This window comes from Galeopterus variegatus, unplaced genomic scaffold (assembly GCF_000696425.1).
Source record: "Galeopterus variegatus unplaced genomic scaffold, G_variegatus-3.0.2 Scaffold936, whole genome shotgun sequence".
In the NCBI taxonomy this organism is placed as follows: Eukaryota; Metazoa; Chordata; class Mammalia; order Dermoptera; family Cynocephalidae; genus Galeopterus; species Galeopterus variegatus.
Window position 1 is genome coordinate 220,424 of NW_007727047.1, and position 7,589 is coordinate 228,012.

Here is a 7,589-nt window from a genome sequence, read left to right on the forward strand (position 1 = left end):
GCAGCAGAAGGCCCTCCCCAGATCCCATTCTCTCAATCTTGGATTCCCAGCCTCCAGAACTGTGAGCTGAGTAAATTTGTGTTCATGATGAATGACCCAGTCTGTGGCATTCTGTTACAGCAGCATAAAACGAGCCAAGATGCTTTTGACGTTGTTCCCAATCCCAGTGTTTTAGTTATATTGCTGCGTAAGTAACCACCCCAAAGCCTAGTGGCTCTAAAACAATAACCTTTTATTTGCCCACAAAGGTACATGCAATTTGGACAGGACTCTGAGAAGAAACTTGTCTCTGCTCCACTTTGTTTCAGCTGGGTGACTAAACATGGAAGATGAGCCTCCAAGGTGGCAGATTCATGAGGCTGGCCCTCCCACGGCTGTGAGCAGGGAGCTCAGATGAAGATGGGGGAGGGAGCAGGGTTGCCTTTCTTCCATGCAGACCTCTCCAGGTGACTGCTTAGGCTCTCTCTTTACAGTCATATGTCACTTAACAACAGGGATATGTTCTGAGAAATGCGTCGTGAGGCAATTCTGTCACTGTGTGAACATTATAGAGTGCACTAACACAAACCTAGATGGTATAGCCTACTATGCACCTAAACTGTATGGTATAGTCCATTGCTGCTAGGCTAGAACCTATACAGCATGTTACTGTACTGAGTACTATAGGCTATTTAACACAATAATAAGTGTTTGTGTACCTAAATATATCTAAACGTAGAAAAGATACAGTAAAACTCTGGTATAAGAGATTTAAAAAAAAATGGTACACCTGTATAGGGCACTTATCATGAATGGAGCCTGCAGGACCAGAAGTTGCTCTGGGTGAGTCAGTGAGTGGGTGGTGAGTGAGTGTGAAGACCTAGGACACTACTGTGCACCAATGTGGACTTTATAAACACTGTACACTTAGGCCGCACGAAATTTATTTTCTAAAAAGTAATTGCACCAAGATGTTATGATGGCTGTGACGTCAGAAGATGGTAGGAATTTTTCAGCTCCATTATAATCTTATGGGACCACCATCGTGGATGCGGTTTGTGTTATGAGACCCATGACTCGTACACGAAAGCTGGGTTCCAAGCCGCCAGGACTTTTGAACAGCAGGACTCAGAATTCCCAGAATGTCATTTCCTCCGCATTCTGTTGCGGTTACAGGGGAGGACACATAAACGCCACCATTCAATGGCAGGAGTGGTATGCCTGTAAAAATAGAAGGCGAAATTATTTGGAACTATGTTTTTTTTTTGTTTTTTTTTTTTGTCTTTTGTCTTTTTCCGTGTCCGGCAACGGATCGCAACCCTCAGTGTTGCCCCCGTACCGGACCGGGGACCGGCAACGGGATCGCAACCCTCGGTGTTGCTCCCGCGCCTCGCTCAGCCAGTGAGCGGGAACCGGTCTGTATGTGGGATCCGAACCCTCGGGCGGGAGCGCCGCCGCGCTTCCCAAGCGGCGCACTATCCAGTGCGCCACCGGGCCGGCCCTGGAACTATGTTTGAAGACTACCTACTGACATCCACCATGTGGCCACAACAATGAATGTCCCTGTCCATGTGAAAAATACATTTACCTCCTCCCCTAAAATATCAAAATGTCTCATCCTACTCTACAACAGTTCACAGTCTAAAACAGGAGTGAGCAAACCACAGCCTGAGGGCCAAAAGTGGCCTGTGGGCTATTTTCACACAGCCCCTGAGATAAGTATGGTTTTAATATTTATAAGAGGTTATAAAAAACAACAAAGAAGAATATACAATAGGAATCACACATGTGATCTGCAAAACCTAAAATATTTACTGTCTGGCCTATACAGAAAAATTTTGCCAGCCCTGGGCTAGGACATCGCGATCTAAGTCCGGTCCAAGTACATATGTAGCTCTTTGAGTGCGACTCTTTCACTAGGGGTCCTCAGAATCTATGTCCTCACAACTGTATTCTCAGACGCAGGAGCCCAGGGGCCACATTTGATCGGACCATTTGATCTGTAGACCAGGAGGTAGGGCCACTGGGGGCCACTGCAGAGGCCACCTCCCACAGCTTCTTCTAGCTATACTCTTGTCCTAAACTTTACCTATGGCCATGTTTTCCTACAGCACCTGGATTTGACCTTTGTCCCTAGGCCATTTCTTAACTTGAGAGTTTTGTCCTCTGGAGAAGCTGGAAAAGAGAAACAGTTTGATTTCAAATCCAGCAAGTCTTGGTTTCTTTATGTTTCTTCTAAATTCTGATGGGAAAAAGAACAGTTCCTTTTTTAGCTCATCTCACTCCTCTTGTACTATATTATTAGCATCTAAAAGAAACCATTCAACCCTTTTTAAAAAATTTATTGATTGATTAATATTCTTATTTTTTTACATTCTAAGATGTTGTGGAGCCGTTGTGGGGAGGAGGAGAGGAGAAGGGGGAAGGAAATAGAGTGGGAGGAGTAAGAAGGACGGGGTGCTGGGTCGAGGCCCATGGCACGCCCCTCACTCTGGCAGGGGAGACCAGGGGGCTTTGTGCAGTGGCTCGGTTGTCTTCACTGGGCTGTTTGCAGATGTGGATGAGGGTGTGTGCCTTAGGCCCTGGCCCTCCACCACCCCTGCTCGGGTGCCTGCAGTGCTTCCTGCTGCAGCTTGGTGGTAGTGGCTGGGCTGGGTGTGGCTGCTAGGGGGGTGTGGCTGAGGCCCATGACCCTCCCCTCTCCCTGGATTGGGAGCCCAGGGGGCTTCCGGTCCTTCAAGGTTTTATAGGTGTTCTTTGGTGGTGTTAGACCTTTACTAGTTAATATCAAACTTTGTCTCTAAATCTGTGGGTATTTTGTTTTATCTTTCAGTTCTGTGTTAGATTATTTGCTGTTCCCACCACTTAAACTCTGCACTGGAACTAATTTGTTGTCCTTTGGTTACTTCTAAAATGGGGGAACTTCCTGGGGGAACCAGCACTTGAATTGAGCTAAATTTCTGCTTTGCTGCTGATTCCCTGGGGAAGCCTTTTTGTGCAGCTCAGGTTTTAATGGTTGACCTTGTATGTACTAACAGGTCTTGTGAGATCCAGTACACCTGGGTTGTGTAGAAACTCTGGTCTGGACCTGAGTCTTTTCAGCACACTGCACCCCCTGCAGATCTGTACTCCTGACCAGTCCCCACTAAGTGGTCCTATGCTGATTGGGGGGCAGATCAGCTGTCCTTGCTGTGCCCCAGTGTTCTCCTGGTGGGCCCGTCTCCCCCACCACCTGTGCTCTAAACACTTCCCATGAGATGGGCCATGCACTAGACCTTTGTGATGATTCACTGGCCTCTGAGTGGCTCCTGGTTTTCAGTTGTTCTGGCTTCTCACTCCTATGTGGGTCCACGGGAACCCTGTTAGTGGTCTTGCTGGCCTGGGGGCCATCAAGGCCCTCTTCTCCCCTGCTGCCTCCAAGCAACTTCATCCAAAGAGCACAGCTGCGGCTTTTACTGTCTTCTGCTCCGTGCATGCATCAGGGCCAACCTGGAAGCGGCCAGGGCTCAAAATAGTCAGAATGATCCTTTCTTTCTCTCATCATGGCTTCTCCTGCCTTCATGCACTCCATAGGTCTGTCTTCCTTTTCCCCTGAGCTCTAGCAGCCCCAGCTTGGCTGTCGTTGCTTTTTAATAGTTGTAAATTGGTTGATTTTGGGGAGAGTGACGCTGGGAAACTTCTATTCTGCCATCTTGACTGGAGCCCCCATTCAATCCTTTCAACATTCTATCCACAAATCTCCACAGCCAGATCCACGTGGTTCTTATGTTCCATTTCTAGCTTGCATGTAACCGCAGGCTAGTTTGGCTAATTATTCTTCCAATACCAAAATTGGGTCCCCTTTTCTCCAGCCTACAATAACAATATTCTCACTGTTTTTTAAATAGAGTTCTTCACTAATAAACTCTTCAAGGTTCTTCCAGCTTCCATTCTTCACCTCATCCCAAAGTCACTATATGTTTTAGATTTCTCTGACAGCAAGGCCCCACTTCTAGGTATGCAATTACATTATAGCTATATATTGCTGTATAACAAACCACCCTGAAACTTAGTGGCTTAAAATGACAGCATTCATGTTTTTACTAATAATTTTGCAATCTGGGCAGGGTTTGCTGAAGAAAACTCACCTCTCTTCCGTATGGTGTCAGCTGGGGGAGCTCACCTAGGGCTGCAGCATCCACTTTCTAGAGAGTTCACCCACGAGACTGGCAAATTGGTACCAGCTGTCCGCTGAGAGCTCAGCTGGGGCTGTGAGCTGGGGACCTGGATTCTCCTTCCTGTGGGCCTCTTTATGTGGTTCCTTGGTCTTCCTGAAATGATAGGAGGAGGCAAATGATAGTGAGTGGAGCTCAGAACTATTTAGGAGGCAAAAATCAAGGGGATGCTGCACAATCAGCTGGATATAGCTAATACTACTAAACCGTAGTACACTTAAAAATGGTTAGGATGGTAAATTTTGTTATGTATCTTTTGCCACAATTGGAAATAATAAATAAATAAATAAGAAAGACCAGGGGATGGTGGTGATGGCCTGGTGGTGGGTGGAGTGGGGTCAGGGAAAGAGGTATCAAGGGTGACAAAAACCAATAAAACATAGCCTCTGCCCTCAAGAACTTCACTGGTTCAACAGAAAAGTTAACAGACAACCACAACACACGTGGTAGATACTGCAGCTTTCTGCTGCAAAGCTAACATAGGTGCAAAGCCCATGCCACTCAAATAACCTAAAAATAGACCTTTAATGTGTGCAATTTCCAGAGGCAAACACTGAAGACATAATTATGGCTTTGGATTTCTTAAAGCAAGCCTCAAAATTCACAATGCCAGAGAAACAGGGATGAGCAATAAAAAGAATAGGTGTATACAATATTTCAAATAATCTTATAGTCCAGACAGCAGTGCAGTAGGGTGGTGGGCAGGGAAGAAAGCAGATGTATCTTGGTCATTCCCCCAATTTTTCCAAGAAATAAAATCCCTTTGTTGTCTTATAATTCTTGGTATGCCTGGAAACTATTGCTACTGAGGAGATGTCACTTTCAAAACTTTCTTTCTTTGAAATAGTAAACAAGTCATAAAGATCATTTGTCCTGACAATGTATGTTCCCCTCACCCTCCCCCCCAATTCAAACTCTTTCCCCTCAGTCACCAAGTTTTATAAATAGCGAATCTGTTGACAGATTTTTCTTGGTTTTTTGTTGGTAATACATTACTGTTCTTCCAAATAATTCTAAGCTATTCATCATGGAAAGGACAGAAACCAGGAATCCCTCTCTTCCTGGCATATTATCCTATTCCCACACACTTTTCTGAAACACCCTGAATTTCACTCACCGCTGACTATATACTGTGGGGATCCCTGCTTTATTGTCAACTTTATTGCCTGATGTATCAATACAATGATGTGATTTTATCTTTTATTTCTGAAATCTCATCAGTTGTCCCATTCTGCACAAGGTCTCTATCTAGGGTCCCCCCTTGCAAAATAATAGCGTTCTTTTGGTGGCTTTCTATGCTAAGATGCCTCCACTAATTCAGTCCTTCCTTCAGGATCACGGAAGGATCCAATAATGTCATTTGAGCCTGAGAATCAGTAACTGATAAGAGTTAATATGCTCATTCATTCAAAAATAGTTGAGTGCCAATGTGTTAGGTACTGTCTAGATGTTAGGAACACAACAAGCCAGACAAGCATTCTCTTACGGAATTTATTTTTGTTTCTTATCCCAGAAGTTTCAGACTTTTAACAATGGACAAAGTCCCAGCTTGGCTTAATCAGGTTCTATGTTTGTGATTAAGCCACATTTCCCTGGGTGGGGGTAGGGAAGTTTCTCCCAGCATCCTGAAATCACACCACGTATTCCACCTACTCATAAGAGGGATCTGACTGGAACCATCGAGGACTATATTAATTGTCATTTTTCTTGGGGCTTTGCCAGGCTCCAACAAAACAATGCCTTTCTATGGAGTGTATTCAGTAAAGGGCAAGAATGGCCGAGGGCAAAGTAATAATGCCACTAATGCCAGCATGGGGCCCTCCCAAGACCACCACTCAGCTATTGCTCAGGAAGACATTGCCCCCTCGTGGTTCCTCATATAAGGGAGGGAGGAGCTGGCAGTGGAAAGTCCTGCCAATTAACACAATCAATACATCATAACACTGACACGGTTTCCGCATTAATTGTAGCCTTTCCTTTTTTGGACTTCTTTAGTTGCAGTTTCAACAGACTCTTGGTTAATTTTCATCCAGGTTACACTTGAGGATACACTTTTGTTCCCATAGACAGAAGTAACATTAGGACAGCAATTAAAGGAAAACAGTTTTTCCCTATAGAAACCCTTCTCTTTTTCAAAATCTCCAGACCCCAAGAAAACCCAATAAGTAAATCCAAGTATCACTACTGTTTTTCTCTTCGTAATGCCTTTAAAGCAAATATTTTCTTTGCTTTCTATAATTTGAACCAGGATTCTGCGATTATGCTGCTGTGGAGCTGTTCTGGGTATCTTGTCTGCACACCACCACTTTAAGCTCCCCAGAGGCAGGGGGCTTATCTTCAACTCCCACGGCCACCCCCACCCCATCCCCAGCAGCACTTAAACCAGTATAGAGGGGGTGGGGGAGAGATCAACAGTTGAGTGAGGGAATAATTAGAAACTGTGATTGATGCTGTGCTGCAGAGGACAGGCCTGCCCTGAGAGACAATTCCCGGGAGTGGGAAGTGGGCAGAACCTATTGATACATGGAGTTTTAAATGTATGTTTGTGCCAGTCCAGTTCATAAGCTCGAATTATCCAGTATTGGAAAAGCTCTTTAGGGCCCAGGAAAAATGGAAATTTCCTTAATAATAACGTTAGTTTCCATATGTATTGTAAACAAACTAGACAAGAATGACCGCTGTAGCTCTATCAACCTATAGTCTCCTGTAAAACCCTGGCAGATAAATACAACTCTTTCCATTTCACAGACCAGGAAGCAGAAGCCTTCAGTCCCTGAGACGCTGGTGTGTGAACCTGTGTCCCCCACCCCAATGCCGAGGCCACCCTCCTGTTTAAGTTGCTTTGACCTTCTGAAGATCACCCTACTGACCTCCAGTTCTGCTTGCAGTGAGGAATACCCACTTAGCCAACACTTATTGAGCGTCTACTGTATACCAGGCAGCCCGTTTAAACAGCCGTCGCATCAGGAAGATGAACAGGGCACGGTCTCGCTCTGCAGGAAGAGTGAACGAGGCGGCCAGGTGCACAGATGATTCCAGAACAGTCTGGGGAGGGCTGTGAGGCGTCTGAGAAACCTCGAGGCCGCGCCGGTGCGGGGAAGGCAGGTGAGGTTTCGGGGGACCCGGCCTTGCCGGTGGCTCCGAGCCACGTCCTGAAAAAGCCGGCCCAGAGTAGGCTGTGTCCGGTGTCACTCGTCCCGTCACGGCAAGCTGCGGACCGAGAAGGCGGGTGTCGGCTCATGGACGGGGTGCCCGGCCCTCGTGAAAAGCAGGCGCACGAAAGGGGCGCTCCCGGTCCCCGCACAGCAGGTCCGGGTCCCCCGAAGCCCCTCTCCCAGCTCAGGCGCGCGGACGCGCGAGGTGGCCGCGTCGGGCCCCCCTCGGACGCCGGGGCCC

At 46.5% G+C, this 7,589-nt stretch overlaps 1 long non-coding RNA gene across 1 annotated transcript; it reads right to left on the minus strand.

Moving 5' to 3' along the window:
- Positions 1-1,084: 1,084 nt before the first annotated feature.
- LOC103591175 lies at positions 1,085-7,350 on the minus strand. The gene is made up of 3 exons (XR_550550.1): positions 7,064-7,350; positions 4,107-4,285; positions 1,085-1,200 (listed from the first exon to the last, which is right to left on the minus strand). It is a non-coding gene; the product is annotated as an uncharacterized LOC103591175 (long non-coding RNA).
- Positions 7,351-7,589: the final 239 nt, after the last annotated feature.